This window comes from Heliconius melpomene, chromosome 18 (assembly GCF_056956725.1).
Source record: "Heliconius melpomene rosina isolate 202511_hmr_F chromosome 18, ASM5695672v1, whole genome shotgun sequence".
NCBI lineage: Eukaryota > Metazoa > Arthropoda > Insecta > Lepidoptera > Nymphalidae > Heliconius > Heliconius melpomene.
The window spans coordinates 13067645-13088298 of record NC_140406.1 but is presented as its reverse complement, the minus strand read 5'-3'; the positions used below and the strand labels follow the sequence as shown (position 1 = coordinate 13088298).

Below are 20654 nucleotides of genomic sequence, written 5' to 3'. Positions count from 1 at the left end.
ATAAATTTATATAATAACAGTTTCATTTTATAAGATACTCAATAGATTTCAATTACTATATTAAGCTGGTGTTGTGTAAAATGTAAATAAATACTATAAAAAATATAACACTACAATTTTTTTGAAAACATATTTATGATCATGGCGGGAATCGAATCTATAACCTTAAAAGTCAACCCGTGAAAACGTAGGCAGGTGGTTACCTGCCTACGTTTTCACGGTTTACGGGTACAATGGTTATTGTACCCGACTCAATAGAATATCTGTTTTTTTTTGTAACCTAGTGTTAAGATACTCCGTTCCCCACTTTTTCCCGAAATTTCGTGACATTGCGTGTTAAGTGGCGGTTGAAGAAATAAAAATATTCATCATCATCATCATCATCAACAGCCATCTTTTGTCCACTGTTGAACATAGGCCTTCCGCAATTCTCGCCACCACTTCACTCTACGACACGTCTGCCCCAGCGGCCGTCGGCTCTACGACAGATATGCCCCGCCCATTGCCACTTCAGCTTACCAATTCTTTGGGCTATGTCGGTAACCCTGGTTCTCCTCCGGATTTCCTTGTAAAATATTAATAAAAAATAATTAATTCCACCGAGAGGGATTAGAACTCATAACCATCGTGTTACAATCACACGCTTGTGCCCCTACGCCGCGTGGCCTCATATATGTATGTAAATAAAATAATAGACCAGGAGTTCGATTATATAGACGTTTGTCCCAGTTTGGCGAAAACAAAGCAGCGTTGGGTCGAAGCACAACGTACATATGTACCTACCTACATAAAACATACATCATCATTTGCCTATTTGTGGTTTTGACGTAGGCTCAATGGGAGAAGAAAATGGTCTGTACCTACTTATTAGTAGATGATAAAAATGGAAAACATAGTGATTTAACACTTTTCTTTGATTTATCACCGCAAAGACAACTGTAGAATATGTGTTGAGAATAGAAAAGAAGAATAGTGAACTTAAAAATAAACACTACAAACTAAAAGCGGAACTGAACCCCGCGTATTCCATTACCAAAGCATAGAAAAGTAGAGTAATCATGAACCCAAGTGAAGATACAACCCAAATTCTAGGGTTAATTAATTGAATAGCATAGAAAATTTCACAACCACTAATAACATTAATTAGCGAGATATCAAATATATTTCTCCTATACTTAGTTCACAGGCGCTTTGAAATATGAACCGCTCGCCAGCTTTTAAACAAATTAAAACCGATGTACATCAATTATTAACGTATAATGAAGACTAAGCTTTGTAGAATTTTTAATCAGCGTGTAGATAATTTGTTGCTAGATTATTTTTAATTATTTAATATTTCCATTAAAATAAATATAAAATAACAAATTAATAAATATATAAATCTTTACACTAAATTTGAATGGAGTGCCTAGTATTGATCAATACTTGACAAGTGGTTTCGTCTTCGGTCCAGAATACTCTTCCTGGCTTCCGTCCTTCATGTCCACTCGAATTCACCATGCCCAGAGTTTTTAGGGCCTGTTCGTTCCATTAAGCCATTTGAGCTTTGGCCTCCCTTGCTTTTTTAGATACCTTATTGATAATAAGCAAATTTTCACAGAGCACTTTAAACAGTGACAGAAAATAGTAGTGTTAAACACTACGTTTTTTTTTATAAGATAAAGGAAACGATGAAAAATATACAGTTTGCATAATTAAAGATATTACTAACTGTACTTATTTTACAAAAAAAATATACTTATACATATGTACAGTTTATATATTGTTATTAACAATATATACAGTGGGTTCATTGATTTAATTAAATGTGAATACATATTGAAAAAATATGAAGTACGGACCTTATAAAAACCTTTTGTAATTTAAAAGAAAATACGGCCTATTATTAAAGGCGTAAGCATAATGTAAACATTAAAATTTAATTTAAATTTTTATGTTTATAGCTTTGAAAGCGTGTTTGTTGGTATTTAAAACAAATAATTGACCACGATACATTAGCGAAATTGAACTAAATATTTTCTTTGAATGCGCCCATGCAATATCGAACTGTTTTAATATTATTATTGATGATTTTCTTATAAATTTTATATTGCTTTATTTTTGGATTGTATTCATAACGATGAGAATATGATCAAATAATTAGTGTAACCAAAATAGATGATCTCCACCCATTCCCCCTCTGTTTTAGATCTATGAAGCACACATCATAATTTAAAATTAATAAATTAGTTTGTAATAATATGTAATTGTCAATTGCAATTACAATTTGCCGAACCCCAAAACCAACAAATATCTAAAAAATAATATAATTAAACCACATTACGATAATATATCAACCAATTACAAAGATAAAAAATAATATCAAAATATTTAATCAAACACACGAAATCAGTTTAAAGTTGTTATACGGGTGCAGTGGCCGTGTCCGTGACTCATCTGTCAAGTGCATTGGATGCGCGCGCGCTTACCGAATTAGACCGACGCTCCGATAACGTACAAGTTTATTTTTGTGTGAGGGTAGGATAAATTATTAATATAAAGTGAATTTACTTTACTTTACTTATTAAAAATGTTACTTTTTAATGTTTTGAAAATTGGGCGGAAAGTAGAGAGTGTATTAACATTAGGTTCCCTCAGCCTACACTACTATTAGCGACCGCCTATAGTGTGAAACTAATAAAAACTTAATTACCGCTTAAAAGATTTTCAACTTATTTTTTTTGCAGCATTTTAACATATACATAATAAACATCGAATTACAAACACATCACCTCGAAATGACCGTCTTAATATAAAACAAGTAATTTCAACAAAATATAAATAATACTTTTGAGGAAGCTTACACAAAGTTTATTATGCAAAATTACCAATATACCAAAATTATTCAAGTCACCTATCCTGAAATATCAATAACAGATAGCTGGGCCCAAATAAACAAAACTTTTAAAGTAAACAAACAGAAGAACTTATAAGAAAAATATTTAATTCAAATTAAAATTATAAGCTGAATATTTCGGGTTGTTAGAGAACTCGTGAGGCCGGTGGGAGCAGACCATCTATATATGGCATTACCAACGGGGAGTTCAGATTTATAGTTCGCGATACTTACGCCAAATTACTATTACGTTAGTAATATTACATTTTTTTTAATTATTTTAATCGCCATTGACCTCGTGCTGATTTTTTAATGTTAAAATTGTATTTTAAAGGAAGTTGCACCTTGAGCAATTCATATGTTTAAATAGTTTAAAAATCAATTGTTTGTTTAATTGACTTGTTTTATTCTATTAGGTAGCTGTTCAATCCCACGAGTTTCTTTGTAGTTGCCTTTAATCTGCTCAAATTATCTCTAAAGATCAGCTTTTAATTAGTAAGAAAATTCATTATGTCACGACTTTCTTTTAACTTCAAAGTACAGTCGAAAAAATTATATTAGAAATGGTGAAGTGGCAAAGAATTGTGCGGAAAGAAAATCAGTGATATATCACTCCATTTACTCCACATAACAACTGTAAGAATAGAAAAATAAATATTAAAGTAATACGAATGCCTGTTTACGCATATGGTTATACGCTAAGTAAGCGGCCTCCATTATAAACAACGAACAATAAGTCATTGTCCCTGCCTTTCCCTCTCAAACTAACTGATTCTGCGCACGAGTCGTTAATACTAGATTTTATATTTAAATTGAGCATAAAATTACTTGCGTATGCTTTAATTTTTTTTATTACGCTAATAATAGACAATAGAAGCTGCGATGTGTGGTATAAGAACTATTAATTGCTATAATATATAATGTCATATATTATAGAATTATTAAAAACTAATAATAAAAAAAGAATAAAAACTGATATTTTTTTATTCTCTTGTATCTCCTAAGAAAGTAGATAATTGTATATCACTCTTCACTCTTTTCCACTTATTATAGAGATTATATATTTATTCCCAAAGTGGAAACTGAACCCAAAACTGCCTCGTTTATAGTCAAACTCTGTGTTTCAATATTGTGAATTATCTATACCTACTATATTAAAAATAAATAATAAATATTTCAAATCATATTATCACATACACAAATCCTAGATTATATAACACAACCACAAAGCTAACCTTGAAAAGGAAAATAATTCAAAGCTACAATCAACCATTATTAGCGGTTAGTTAAAAATCGGTCAGAGTTAATCTAATTTCACGCTTACGCTGTATCTCAGCCCCGGCCGAGACGAGAGAGCACTTCTGAGCGATCAATTAATAAATAACTTTAATTAAGCTATTGATATAACGAGAATCAAATGTAATTTGGTTTTGTGGGATATATTTAATTAGAATATTACATTTTAGTGTTGAGCAATCTAATTGTTTACTATTGTTTAGGGATCGGGCTTGGTTTATTGAATTTCTCGTGTTTGTACGACCATTTCGGTAACCTAATAGTGGGGCCTGTTTAAATAGTAACGTGGTAATTGCTGCGATTCCAAGTATAATTGTGATATTTCAAGTAAAATAATAAAGAAAAATATAATAACAAAGATAAAGAAGAATATATGTATGTATCTCTCTCTCTACCTCGAATGTAGAGGGAGAGGTAGGGAGAGAGCGTATGTTTTTTTCTGGATAATTCGACAAACAGTGGAGTCTCGGTAAGCCGAAAACGTATAAATATATAAAATGCTAGTAATGTTAAAATGATATTATGACGAGGTACAAAGACTACACAAGTTAAAGCATCTCACCTATTATAATAATTGTATCAACCTATTGTTTTAATTAATAATAACAATTATTACTATTTTTATTGTTCTAATAAACTATTAGTCTTAGAATAATATATACGTATTTTAATGTTTTCCTTTTGTCAGTGCATTTATAACAAATAATTCCCTTAGGTATTGAATGACTTTGTAGCTCATATTGAATCGTCCTACAAAAACAACAGTGCAGAAGGATTTTCTAAGATATTAATTACTACATTATTAAAGAAAATGTAAAGGAAATTCACTGATCATATTTTCCAGTGCCTCTCACTTATTAATTGTATATTTGAAGAAAACAAGAAAAGGAAAACAAACAAAAACAATAATACCCAAAATGATTACATCACAACATACGCTGGGTAACACTTTAGTTCCGCCACAAGCATTCGCCCGGATTTAACCTAAATGGTGATTGTATAAAAGGTTTCACAGTTCGAAAACTTACTTGAGGGTACTTTATGCGAGTTCTATTTTTATTTTCCTCGACTCTACTATATACCTTGGACAAGATGAAAAATATTTAGAGTTTGAAAGTTGTTTGCGACTTTATATATTTGATATATTTACCTGCATGTGTAAAATGATGATAAGAATCCGTTAGGGCACAGTGGTGACGGGTGTGGGATCGATCCGCACTCAGGTAAATGATTATAGTTATATCACTAAAATTTTCCTGCTGTGATAGACAAAGGTATTAAATTCCTAATAACATTCAGTGCAGTAAATCGATTTTTAAACCTAACTTTAACATAAAGAATTGTCTTAGATTTACATATTTCGTTGTGTATTTTGAAAGATCTAAGCGTAGGTATACTGCGAAATGCAACTAAGTAACAGTTTACATAGTAAACCTCAAAGGAATATTCAATAATATTGCATTCGTATTGTAGAATACAAATAGTGGAAATTCCTACTCAATTTCATCTTGTACGTCACACTTCGCGTTATCATTTATCAAATAGAAAGTTGCACGACTGATATCGTATATCTTGGTATATTGATATTGCTTCTAGAGATAAACTACTAATACTATACCGATGATTATTATTTATGTAATATTGACAAACTAGATAGAAATTTCATTTCGCTCGCTCTGAGGACGTTGCGTTCGGATAAGTTTAGCCCTGCTAATTAAACTTCTCTCTCTCTTCTCCTAAAATAAAATATAAATATAATATAAGATTACAATTACACACTTTCAAAACAATTAAAGAATACAAACATAATAATTTCACACAACATTAACTTCAACTAAGAGCCAAGACGCAATATCTAAGTACCCTCACAAATCACAAAAAAAAGGTGGGTATTCCTAAAATACTTTCTCCATTTGCTCCACACAACATAAAAATGGCGTCGGAGTAAATCGATTGTGATAACGAAGCGGTGGAGTGTAAAGTGTTCGCGGTCACCTCACCTCGTTGGATCTTGTCCATTACATTATCTGGTTCTGGGACAGGTAGGTAGGTATATTATACCTAATGGGTATATATAGAATGAGGGTCATATACGAAGGTGTATAAAAGTTATAGTTTAATTAAGGATGAAATATAATTAAACTCCTTTATGTTATTATGAGGCGTTTATTTTTTTTTATTTTGTGTTTATATACATTTTTTGTTTGTTATAAGAATAGATACATATATGGTGTGGTTGGCTTTTTATAGTTCGTATAAAACAAGAATAGATTTATGTGGACACGTTCACTTTTGAAGAAAATCTAAAAGAAAATATTTGTATTTATTTTAAATATGCCACATTTATGTGTAATCAACGACTCTCGCTATTTATATTCGTAACAAAATAATTATGTATTTAATTGTATCACATAGAAAATACCAAAAAGATTATTTCAAAAATTAAGAAGAAAAAACAAAAAAGAAAAAATAATTTCCAAACGCTTATATAACAAAACAATCTAAATTAAATAGAAAAATATTGATACAACGTAGCAGTACTTCTATAAATGGTTCATTGACGTTAAGAAAACGTAGATGTTTGTACGAAATCCAGCAAATGTTTGCGTTATTTTAATTAACTGACGCTCTCTCTCTCTCTCTGTATTTGCGCCGGTTCTAGTTCCCCTGTTTTTATATCAAAACAATTTGTGGCAATTATAATTTTTGTTTTGTTAACTTTTATGAAAAACCGTTAACATTTGTAACGTGTTTGTGATTTTTTTTATAATAAATATTTTGTAGTTTTCCGTTAGAAATCAGAGAGAATAGAGCACCTACTGTCCCACTCCTTTTCCTACTTGCCGAGAAAAAAAATCGACAGTAATTTTCATTTATTTTTCATCTCATGATATAATAGAGTATATATTAATATATTTCTATTTTTCAAGTATCTATATCAGAAAGGAAGGAAGAAAACAATAAATTAACAACACAATAGGCAATACTGGCACTCGCTACAAATGTAGTTCTTTCAGATCGGTAATCCACTTTATCCTGTTTTCGCGTGTTGCTACTAAAGCCGCATCTTCACATTAACCTAATTAAATCTGCGACCTTTTGTTTACAAAACACTTACATCATTACTATGCCAGAGGGCGTTGCGCTTTATTATACATAGCTATTATATATGTGGATGGGACACAAACCCACAACCATCGATTCGTGTGAAATCAAAGACTGCTCACTGATGCTATATTGGAGCAATAAGCATTGAAAATATTCTACAGAAATGTAACTTTTACAACCAAAATATTCTGTTCTACATTGCAAATGAAATGTTCACTAATTGCAGGATCTCTCGTTAGTATTAAATGACTGTTGCAATTAAAACGCTCCATTGACTGACGTTACTGTCTTAATTAAAATTAATTAAATTAAGACTAGTACACCTGACTACTATTTTTTGCGTCGTACTTTCAATATAATGTCGTAGTATGTAGATATTAAATATTCTTGAGATCGAGTCAATTATTATATTTACGTATATTTGATAGCTATAGGTTCGATATCCACTACGATTAACGTTTATTTAACTTATTTTCAACTAGTGTCATGATACTCCGTTCTCTACTTACCTTTTGTTTAATCTATACAAACTACTTTCGATTCGTTTTGTTGAATATTAATAGTAATAGTATATTTCACTGAGCTTCGCCCTTGACGGAAAAAGAAAAAAAAAATACAAAACTAACAGTAACAGTACAAATTATACTTCTCTATAGACTCATCGTTCTCTAGAGAATAACATCGCGCTATCAAGTTACTTCTATTAGTTTAGTTCTAAGTTTAATATTGTAGTATTTGTCTATTATTAAACATAATATAGATAGAGATATATTGTCTGGAAAGCAAAATTCAAGACGGAAGGACAGCTAGGAGAAAATCTCATCTTTATTAATCGTGTATCGTAATCAAAACTAAGAGAAAATCGAAAAAGTTAAAATAATTTAAAAATAAAATTAAAAAAATGCTTCAATAAAGCGCATACTACGCTTTAACGAATAAGCTCTTAAAATGAAAAGCACATTAATTTCATTAGTCGCTCGTTCAAATTTGAATATACCTAATTATGTTACGTTACTGCAGCACCAGAACATCTTGGAATGCACTAATTATATAAAGAGCAAACGAGCTTTAACTGTTTAAAATATATAAAGCTTTAGGTAAATAGTACGTAAGGTGCTTTACATTTTAATATTATAAAGCACCTTTTCTTGGCATAGAAGGTATAGGCACCATAGGCGAAGGAATAATCCCCATCCGAGAGATTTCACGAACAAAAATTAAATCCCTTAAAAATTAAAATTGCCTTTCACTGTTTAAAGAGATATTGGTTTGGGGCTAGACTTTACTAGCCCCAAATAAATATCTCTAGGTAGATCTCTAGATGTTAGATTTTGAAAACCTTATGTTAAAAAAAGTAAAAAAAAAATTTTAAGTTAAACGGTTTTATATTGCAGATAAATGTACTAAAAAATAAAAAATAATTTCATGGAAATTATGATTACTAAAATAAAATCGTGGGGACACTTTCTACTTACCACTAGGTGGGTGAAGTCTCATGCCATGTCTTTCGATTGTAGATATTGGACGTGCCCCACGATTTTATTTTAGTAATCATAATTTCCATGAAATTATTTTTTATTTTTTAGTACATTTATCTGCAATATAAAACCGTTTAACTTAAAATTTTTTTTTTACTTTTTTATTTTTAAGTTTTTAGTTTTTATTTCTCCTACTATTCAATTCGTTGAGTGCCTCATTATTGCAAGGTTAATGGAGAATGTTACAATCGACCCCCCAGAGGTCCAATAGAGGAGCAAGGCTATGTACAACAAGATGTGCCTGAATCTTGAGGGGAAAACGCTAACGACATATCATTTTTATCCACCTAGTGCCATACAGTTCTCGGCGCGCTTTTACCTTTTACCTTGGGTGGTGTACCCCTAGCGATGTCTCATTTTTAGGCACCCTATAGCCACACAGTCCTCGACAGGATACCAGATCTTGACTTAGGTGGGAGATTCATATTGTAATTGTGTATAGTATACTGTATTATACTTACCAAGCCCTTTATTTTGATACCCATATTGATGGGATTGAAAATTACATTATCCGCCATTTTGTAGCAGTGGCCATCTTTGATTTTGATTTTGTATAGTGCCCTGAATTCTACTTGACAAGCCCTTTCATTTGATACCCATATTGATGGGATCGAAAAAAACTAACTTGTCCGCCATCTTGTAGCGGCGGCCATCTTGGATTTTGATTTTGTGTAGTCCACTGAATTCTACTTGACAAGCCCTTTCATTTGATACCCGTATTGATAGGATTGAAAAAAACTAACTTGTCCGCCATCTTGTAGTGTTGGCCATCTTGGATTTTGATTTTGTATAGTCCACTGAATTCTAATTGACAAGCCCTTTCATTTGATACCCATATTGATGGGATTGAAAAAAACTAAGTTGTCCGCCATCTTGTAGCGGCGGCCATCTTGGATTCACAATAATATTGAATATGGATAATTGTATTGTCACCAGAATCAAAGGCGTATACCAAATTTCAGATCAATCGGTTAACGGGAAGAGGGTTAAATTTCAATTACTAAATTTGACCCAAACAAACAAATAAATAAACAAACGGGGTGAGCTAAATAAAACCGTTTAAAAACACTCCGTTCTGTGTGACTGTAAACGCGAAAAGTAGTGGGTACATTCTACTCGAGGAAACGAAATATTTTATATATTCATTTCTTCGCTCAGGCAATGCTAACGAGGCAAAGCTCGGCGTTCAGTTCCGCCCTCAACATGCAATGCCTCCAGAATTAAACAGAAAGAAACATTATCCGCAATGCACTACTAAGTTGAGAAATAAAATGGAATTTCATAAATTCTTTATCGAGAAAATACGAGGCCATTAGAAGTGAAAAGATTGCAATAATTGTTCATTGGGGTGTGAAACAAGTCTAGCGTCTGCAGTTCGTGGCTCTATACCTACTTGCTTCACTTAATATGTCAACGCTTAAAGAGGCTCTTGGTGCTCTATAGGGTTACTTGGAATTGAAAATATTATATAAAATAGAAAAATTTTACAACCTTGTCCTATATTTGTTAGTTTTTTTAAGTAAAAATATTTACCCGTAATATAAATTGATTTTTTTTTGTACTATCAAATATTAAAAATAATAAACTAAGGTGGAGGCGGAGGGGTACTAGCGTGCGATTGTAAATACGACGGTTGTGGTTTCGATTATCAACTGGGGTCCCCTAAATGACAAATTAATTATTTTCATTTCCTAACTAAAAAAACCACTAGTAAAATAACGTTACACTTAGCAAAAAATTAAAAATGAGTGAAATTAAAAACGAGCTTTCCTACCCACCTACATCAGGTTTAAACAGCCGACAAGAAAACTTCAAATTACCTAAAGACATTCAAAAAAACTGTGCTAACCAAGACGTTGAGAATTTTAGGAGGTGTCAGAACATTTACTTCGACTCGGATGGTCAAGTCCTCATTCTCTCTCATAGTAGCCGCTGACCCCGATTTCCTACGTCGCTTCTAATGAATTATTACTGGGCTGGAAAATTGTCTTGATGAGTTTTGTCACTGGCCTTTTGCAACTTGCTCTTTCAAAACTGACGTGACGTAGTGTTCATTAAAAATTAATGGGATACCTTTGTGAGATTTCCGTGGGCGGGTAAAATTTAAAAGGTGAAACTGTTTAGGTGCCTACTTCTTATATGTAGAATAGATGAATAAATTAATAATTTTTGTTAATGACATATTTTTAAATTAACTGCCAGTCTTATAGGTATATGATTTTATTTTTATATTTCCCCTTCACAGTGTGCAGCTATGCAGAAGGAATTTAATGTTATACTTATATGTGACATATATTAGATTTTTGAGAACGTCGACCTATTTTTACACAATATACCAGTAACTAATAATACAGACAAAAACAAGAACTTCAACTTTCCATGACGCTTTCATGCCTAAATAAATTCCTCTTATCTGCTTCCATTCTGCCAAATCATTTATTAACTGTATAACAAAACTTTTTCAATTACATCATTCCATCGACGACAAACTTAGTGTTTCGCTCCGAAAGTAGTAAAAAGGTAAAACAAATATTTAGTTTGAGATGTTCTTCACAATTTATTAGGTCGCTTTATTTTTATACAAAAAGTAAAGAAGAAAATGTATCAACTCAAAATATTTTTTGATTGTACCAGCACAATATTATAAGTTACAAAACAATTGAAAATAAAAAAAAAACGCTTTAGCAGAAAATTACTAAAAAAAAGCCTTCTAATCTGAATAAAAATAAAAAACAACCGTTTAAGTAAACGATTACATTGAAACGAACGTCAATGATAATGAAGCACGCAAGATCAAACAATTGAATAAGCCAATGATGCAACAGTCACCTAACCGAGCGCAGTTGCAGTACCATCATTGTATAGCTAACCGTCTTTTGTTGATCTCCGCAACCTTAACCCGACTGAACTAGTTCACTCAAACACAAAGGTCTAATTTAATTGGCCGTATTGTGCACCTGGACCAAACAAACTTGAACTGTTAACAATCAACATTTACATACGATATTGAGAGTACATCAAGGTGCAAATGTAATTGGTCGACGTACACCGTTGCAGCACTTGGCCTCTTTCGCAGGAACATCGACTGGGGTTATATTATCAAGATCGTCGATTGTGTTCCATTGTAACATATTTACCCATAGCGTTAATTGTTTTGCGTATGGTAATAACAGTTACCGAACATCTACTTCCCGACCGGAAAGGTTTTAATGTCGAGATCTAGTTATTAACATACATATTTATATTGAAAACAACCGCTGTTTTAAAGGTGTTTGTGTTTTCGAAACCTTTTTTTTTTTTGGTGTCACACACAGCAGGTTACGCAGAGGGAACCTAGTGTCAAGACACTGCGCTCTCCGTTTTACGCTAAACTTTGAAGGCAACTTTGTAACTTCGAGTGGGACTCGAACCCACTACCTGTCGCCACGACTGCCTTCAGCCACGATACTGGCGTGTTACCGAAACTTAATTTAATTTTAAAATATTGTATCTTTTTTAAAATGAATAATATTTGAGAAATGCAGTCTGATGTCGCCTCTCTAGAGTCCAAATGTAGAGCACTCATAGTACATTTCATAATTAACTTCTGTTAATTTAACCAATCGTTCGTCCTTTAAACACTGCGTATATAATAGCTTATGGAGTGAATGCGAACAATGGGAATAATTGCAAATAGTTCCATCGGACGTCATATTGCTATTGACCTAGAAAAAATTAGTTCATGAATAATTCTTTTTTTTTAAATTGCTTTCTACAACAAGTGCTCTTGAAATGGTTTTCCTTTTTTTTTTGTTCTTAAAGAGGTGAAGTAATCTTAGCTGTGAAGTTAGGCAAGGTGTTATATTCTTAGTCTTTTAACGTTACCTACGTACTTTTGAAAAAAAGAACTAGCTATAGAATTGGCACCATTCTAATATATTTCCGTAGATATTTCTAGCAAAACAGATTATCAATCATCAATAGTAATAAAACACAATTTATATAATACAATTAAAAGTAAGCCTATCTATGGTTAATATAGCAAAATTAAAGAGAAACTAAAAGTAATTTTCACCCACATACGTTTATATTACTGGCAACATTAGTGTTAACAGGTTGATGCATAGCGTAAGGTATCGTAAATAGAAACCGGGCCTTTTAAAAGCCTGTTTTTGAAGCCGAACCATATTAGACTTGGAATCTATTAAGACAATGTAGACTACTAAGTTTACCATATGTACCTATTTACTCGGTCGTTACTTTAAAGGACATGTTAAAATAACGCTTTAGAAAATATTAAAATGTATTTGTATAGGATAGGAAATACTTGATATTTATTTTGCGTCATACAAATTTAGCTTCAAGGTGTATGTGGGAACCTAGTGTTCAGATTCTGGGTTCTCTACTTTCTGCTCAATTTTCGGGACATTACTTATTGAGTGGTGGAAATGGTGGAAAATTACTTATTGAGTGGTGGAAGTGGTGGCGACGCCGCACTTTGCCATTTTACCATAGGGAGAAAATGAAAATAAATTATTGCCTCGATTGGAAATCAAACCCGTAACCGCCACGCTTACAGTCAGACGTGCCGCTGCAGTGCAAAAACATCTAAAAAGTAAGTTATTAAAAAAGAAGCACATATTTTCTTTTGAAAATACAACAACTATATTACAACAAAGATTACAAAATAATCATTTCGAAACGAAAGAGTATGAAAGCTAGCATCTTATTATCTCCAGACAGTAAAACAATATATTTTGTTCGTGTAATTGCGATAATAATAACAAAGATTTTACGATTCATTACATTGCTTAAACAGTGTACTGGGTAGGTAAAAGTTGTGTTAGATAAAATATGAAAATTATTAGGTATTTCATCAAAGAATACATGTTATTAGGTGTCATACATATAATATATCTTTTTTAGCTTCACGCTGGATCCCGCACATAGTACGGTAGGCAGAGGTAACCTGGGAATCTAGTGTTTAGACACTCCGTTTCCGTTAAGACACTTTCGTTCGTAACGAAGAACGAAATGAATGTTCTTAACTACTTACAAAAGGTCTGGAACAAGATCAACCAGGAAGTTTCTAGAACTATAAATTATTACTTAATAAACCTGAAATATTCACGCTATTTACAATATTATTAACGGTCAACTGATTTAACTTTCAGTTAGCCTCTTTCTATTCTTAGTAAAAGGGAAAGTGTTAAAATTACCATATTCCGGCAAAAATTGGCTAATTCTAAATTTTCTGATAAAAAGGTAAAGTTGTTTGTATAAGGTAATCCCCAGAGCTTTTCATCCCATCTTATTGAAATTTGGCATTGATACAGCTTCTGATACCGAAGTGGGCTTCCTTTGTCCAGACAAAAGAGTCTCTATAGAATAAAAGTATTTAAAAGACGTTGTCAACAAAACTTTTCTTTTGTCTTTTTTTGCCGAGGGAACCTATTAAGACAGTGGCAAAACTTAACGCCAGGTTTTCATAATTAGGAAATGAAATTTACTAATTCCCCGAAATGAAAATCGAACCCACAAAAAATATTAAAAATAAGCTTATTTGTGTTTGTGATAATAACTGTTTAAACTCTTTGATTAACCAGACAGCGTTAACCAGAGTATTTATGATCAGCATTAATTGGAATTAAATTATATATTATTATTAATTCCAATGATTTATTTTTTAGTTAAATACATTATGTAGTCAATCTAGTTATTTTATTCAAATCATGTAAATCTTAATTCAATATTTTTTATATTTTTAATTTAAAACGAGCACAGGAATCATTTATGCAAATAATTAATTCTATCAGTATCTTATTAAAATTACAATGAGTGACTATAAACCTGTGACGTCATTAACCCACATGTAGACAGTAAAATAAACACACTTTGGTAGCATGTGCAGTATAAAAAATAAAGAACGATCTTCGGACGTTGCTCTGAGCGCTACAGGAATACTAATTTTAGATTATCTATTAACTTATCTGGGAGTAGCGCTCTCTTATTTACTAACAGTAATTAGTTACTTTAATTATACAAAGATAAATTTAGAGTATCTTTTTTTCCTACTTTGAGAAATCTTGCAGATAATAAAAGTAGATATTATGGAGGCCAGTCGTGGCCAGGGGCAAAAGTGTGAGACTGTAAAAGCGACCTGTTGTAGTTCGAATTGTTCGATCCCCACAAGAAAAACTAAAATATTAATTTAAATTTATACTTCCGTTTTTAATTTTCTTTACTTTGGTGTCGAGGCAAACCGCGGCGTTACACCCATTCAACACGCAATGCCTCCAGAATTCGGCGGAATATGGGGAACAGAGTGTCTTCACTCACTGTCTATCCTCCTGTGTGCCTATCCTCCTATCCTCCTGTGTGCGGGATAAAGCGTGAGGATGATTTATATTGTTCATATGTATCGCTTAACTTTAACTGTGGCGATTCATAATAACAGATTCTAAAATTTACATTGAAAATTTTAAATTTAAAGCCTTTCTACCAATTGTAATTACTACAAATATTCCTTTTTTGAACACGTAATCCCTGGAGTTTTTTACTCCATCAATAATTTAGATCTTAATATAAACGGTTTGTTTTTTTCCCACTTCTATATACATATAAGCAGTTTTACGGTATATCGCGTCTTGCTATTATGCGCTTTCATTTTAACCAGACCATGACAAGCACGATTATGGTCAACACCAACATTTATCTTCTTGAGATAGGAACTTATATTTTTTCACGTTTTGTATCTAGAGTTGAAACACTTAGTCGCGGTGTCTTTTTTCGTCGTGGTGTAGAAATACAAGCGTGCGACGGTTGTGTGTACGATTCCCACTTGGGAGGGGGGGATGAAATAAGTATAATTTTGATTTTCTCGCTTTGGTGACGAGGCAAAGCGCGGTGCTGAGTTCCGCCACTTAACAAGCAATGCCTGGAGAATTCGGTGGAAAGTGGGGAACAAAATATTTCCCTATGCACGGGATAAAGCGTTATACAAAAAAAATCTTAACCAAGCGGGGAAATTAGAATAAGTAGGTAATTCGTTCCCCCGAGTAGCGATCGATCCCACAACTAAATTGCATTTACAGTTAGATGCCTTCCCGCAACGCTACGATGGCTCCCATATATGGGGTCACGTGTACCTAATTAAATGAATAATGAGGTGCAAAATAAATTTAAAAAAAAAAAATACTGAAACAAAAAATAATGTTTTTTAAATTTAAATAATTAAATGAATATATTAATAAAACTATTTTTTTTGTTATTTTTTTTATAAAAGCGGGATTATTTAGTTTTTTAACGATTATTTACCATAAGTTGTAATCCCTGTTGACCTACAATCCGGAAATTGGTACGAAACCTTTCGGAATATTTCTATATCAGACAAACCAAAACTTTACCTATCATCTTTTACTTCAAAACATCTAGCTAAACCAGCTACATATTTCCCCCCTTAGCCACGTTGTTTAGCCAAACAGTCAACACTGAAAGTTCCTTAGTCCTAAATAGAATCTGTCTCATCTCGGTGTCTCTTAGAGATTATCTAGAACAGCATCCAGACTGACTTGTGAAATCGCTTTAGGTCGCTTTTGAGATTTTGAATAACAATGTTGGCAATTATTTTCTAAAAAACGTATTTGATTTACTTTCAGAGGTTGTTATTTTATATTTCAATTTTTATCAAAAAAAAACTGAATTCTCCAATTTAAACCTCAAAGCTTTTAACAGATTAAATAAATAAAACGTAAATATTTCTAATTAAGATAATCATTATTTAAATTGGAATTCGGAAATCGAACTCACGACCATCATATGTACATTGTACAGTAACGTGCTAACTGTGCCATGTTAGCATCGACGACTACTCCACTTATGCTTATTGTAGTTATTAGAGCGACAAGCACTTATGCTATGATATCGATACAAAACATATCAAGACATTTCTTGTTTACTTTATATATCAAATCGATTCTAATTACCATGACTTTTAAGAAAAATCTATAGTATTTATTAGGTACTAATATTATAAAACTAAAGAGTTTATTAGGTTGAGCGAGCTAATCTCAGGAACTACTTGTGGTAAGTAATTAAAAAAATATTTTTGTATTTGTCAATCCACGTATATATATATATGTCTATGTATATGTCGGAGTTACTTGAGGCACACGAAGCCATGAGCAAAAGCTAGTGCAAAACAAAGGGTATTAGCATACCTGAATTCTGAAGTTGTCGGAAATTCTCTAACTTCAAAACAATTTGATATTGACACAGCGGCAACCTTTTCAATACTATGATAACAATTTGAGAAGCGCGTGGGTTCATTCCCTTAGGATAGGCGGGTTTATGCAAAGAATAGGTAAGTATATAATATAATGCCGAAAGATATTTTTATATAATCGAAAATAATAATATATTCAAAATTGGCTATTGGCTTTACTTTAATAGAAAATATGATAATTATATATTTATTTATAATATTATCATATAATACATGGATTATAGAGGCGCAGTGGCATGGTGTCTGACTGTAAACATGATGGTTGTAGGTTCGGTTACCACTCGGGGGAATGAATTATTTTTATTTCCATACTCTGATAACAAGACAAAGAACGGCGTTAAGTTTCGCCACTCAATGCGCAATATCTCGAAAATTAGGCTATGTGGGGGGAGGGGACCGTCTTCTTCTTTCAGGTTCCCTCAACCTACTATATTGTATGCAGGATATGAAGTCAAAAAATAATAACGACATGTTCTTTAAATATTTAATCAACATATTAATTAAAATAATAAATTGTCAGTATAATATTGCATATGACCTATAATGAATTTTCCATTGTCTTTAAAATAGGACAAGCGCAATAAAAGAGTCAAGAATGAAATAACGACGCGCGGTTACTTTGAAAGCGTAAAAGCTTTTTCATAATATCCATTAGAAAGTGGCCTGGCCGTAACACGTGAAGGACTACTTGGTAACATCACACGTATCGTTGAAATAAAAAATATTATAAAGTATAAATAAAATAAAAAATAAATTAAAAAACTTTTTGTTCCGTGTTAATTGGCGGGACTCAACGCCGCGCTTTTCTTCGTTATAAAAGCGAGGAAATGAAAATATTAAATATTTCATTAAAAATTTTAGCTATTAGGATATGTTTTTAGTATTTTTCAAATTATTAGTTCATCTCTCACTCAAAATCTTAGTACGTAAATATTTTAACTGCTTTAGTTAAGTAATCACATCTGTTGCATATAAATCGTGAAGCCATAATTATGTTGTCTCCGCTTATTTAAAATGTTAATCAATTGCATGCTAAACGAGAAAACTGAATGCAAAGGTTTATTAAACCGGAGCAGAGTATCTTCACTTTTTTTTAACGTCACGCTGTCGGCGTAAGCAAAAGGAACCTAGTGTTAAGACACTCCGTTCCCCATTTTTCACAAGATTCTGGAGGCTTTTTGTGTTGAGTGGCGGCACTCAACGCCGCCCTTTGCCTCGACACTAAAGCGAAAAAAGGAAAATATTAAATATTTCATTTCCTCGATGGGCTGGTCTCATCATCTGTCACATATATTGTAAATATAAACCCCAAGACGGATTTCAATCGGCTATAATCGCGCGTTCAGTGAGATAAACATCAAACCTACACCTCTTTATAGCATAAACACGATTTAAACAATTTTATGTTTCGCCTTCGTCGGGTATTCTACACAAGCATTCATTTGTTATGCCTCAGTGGACACTCGCGAGTCGCGATACAATGACTTATCTGTTCTATATCTCAGTCGTAAATCAGTTGAGGGCCGTTTAAACTATTCCACTTGGTTTTCTTTTAACTTTTCTTGGAAATAAATACGAAATTATGTGTTATAGTTAGTAGATACGCTATCAAATAGTGGATAAGTAAGTATTTTAAAATTAAATTACTTAAGCAAAATGAAATAAATAAGTAGAAAAGAAGTTATACCAAAGCAAAGTCTTACTCATGAACTAAATTTAGTGAAAACTGACTAACGAATGAATGAATCATTATTTTCTTTTGAATCTTAGAAGTAACATGTTATTTAAAACCAATGTTGTTAGAACCTTCAACTTATAGTATATTGCATACATACATTTAGTTTAAAATATTAATCAAAGAGGAAAATATAGTGTTTTGTCACTATACATGAACAATTGACAGTTGTTTAATATTCATATTCATCCTATTTAATAACATAATAGAGGATAAACACTCACCTTTACCTAGATAGATAATAGTAACTTGTCTACTAGAGGTCAATAAGTAAATTTATTAATAATTACATATATATGTATAAAGATATGAATTCATCGACAACTTTATGCAATGTTTTTATATATTTACCACATATTTTCTTTCTTTAATAGTAAGGTTTTAACAATATGTAGTTTTTTATGTTTTAGGTAAAAAAAGATAAAAGCATGACATCATTGCAATTGAAATTTAATGATAATATGGCACTCATAAATATTATTATTTAAAATACTTATTGTAATTCTAATACATAAATTTAGGTTTTACTATCAAGATTATGTTTTAAAAGTAAAATATAAAAGAAATATAAACTACACAGATAGTAATTATTTTTAAAAAATATTACAACTCATTATTAAATTTGATTGCAGTAAACTAAATAGTTTAAATTTTTATTTTGTATTGTAATTGTAATAACCATTTTATATGCAACTTATCCTTGAAGTTTCATAATAATTTTAAAAACACTATTATGAGCACTTTTTATTTCTATAGAAATGTTTTAGATGAACTGATAGTTGGTATTTTGATTAAAAATAAAGATTTTATTGATTATGTAAAAGATCAAGACTTGATAAAAAGAAGATAATTAACCTAAAGCTATTTCATAAAGTTATAATATTAAATCTTCTAATTTAAATATCCAAACCTACTTGTTTTTAACATGTTAAAGTAAAGTAAAAATTCACTTTACATACAAAAGAGCAATTAAAACGTAATCATATAAAACAATCTACCATAAACTCATACCATATTAAGACATACAGTTATGTATGAGAAAGTAATTTTAACTTAGCCACTATAAGCATCTAACTGGAAAAATATAGAAAAAATGTGAATTCTCGTTACCATTGATCCAATCTACAGCTTCTAGATGTCTAATTGGCCAGAACTGATGATTTATTGAAGAAAATATATTAAAGTTTGTTTTTACTTCATCATTACTTTCTTATAATCATGTTTCAAGTAGTTATATTATTTAGGCAGCAACTTTGTAAGTATTATATTGTCAGAGACATATTTAATAGGAAAAAGGAACACGAAACAGGATAAAAGGGGGTAAATATCGATTGTACTCACCACAACAAGACAGCCGGCTTACGACCAAACGTTTTTCGGCTACTGCACCATGTTTTTAACACATTATTGTTAACTAATACCACTAAAATCACTGCACTTTAACTGGCGTTGAGTAAAATTCCGTTTTTTACTGTATTTCTGTCACAATATTGGAAAAAACACTGTAATTTGTACGATAAACGCATTGAAAGTAACGACACAAGCCACTACTAATGCAAGCGGTAACAGACTGTCAGAATTCAATGAACAAATCGCTCGAATGTCCATAGACTCGTTTGTTCATACTTTGTATTGACTATACTGCTTGGGTGTAACCGACTAAATTAAAATAGTCTTGTGTAACACGAAAGTCATCTGATATTGAGTATATTTAAAATAGTCGTATAATAACAGCGCCATCTATGGGCAAATAATGGTATTACTTGGTTACTAACGTACTACACTTACTTCAAAAGTTGCTGGCTTTCTAACAGCGCCATCTATGTATGATAAACATAA

General features: G+C 31.7%; 1 protein-coding gene across 2 annotated transcripts in view; it reads right to left on the bottom strand.

The window, feature by feature from the left end:
• siz (Brefeldin-resistant Arf-GEF family protein schizo) overlaps nucleotides 1–20396 on the bottom strand; it is a 144525-nt gene extending 124129 nt beyond the window's left edge. The window contains exon 1 of one of the 2 annotated variants that reach the window (XM_085201328.1): nucleotides 20157–20396. The gene's annotated coding sequence lies outside the window, so the exon portion shown is untranslated. The remainder of the gene's footprint in view (nucleotides 1–20156) is intronic. The other variant, XM_085201331.1, reaches the window with a different exon arrangement.
• Between the last annotated feature and the right edge of the window lie 258 nt (nucleotides 20397–20654).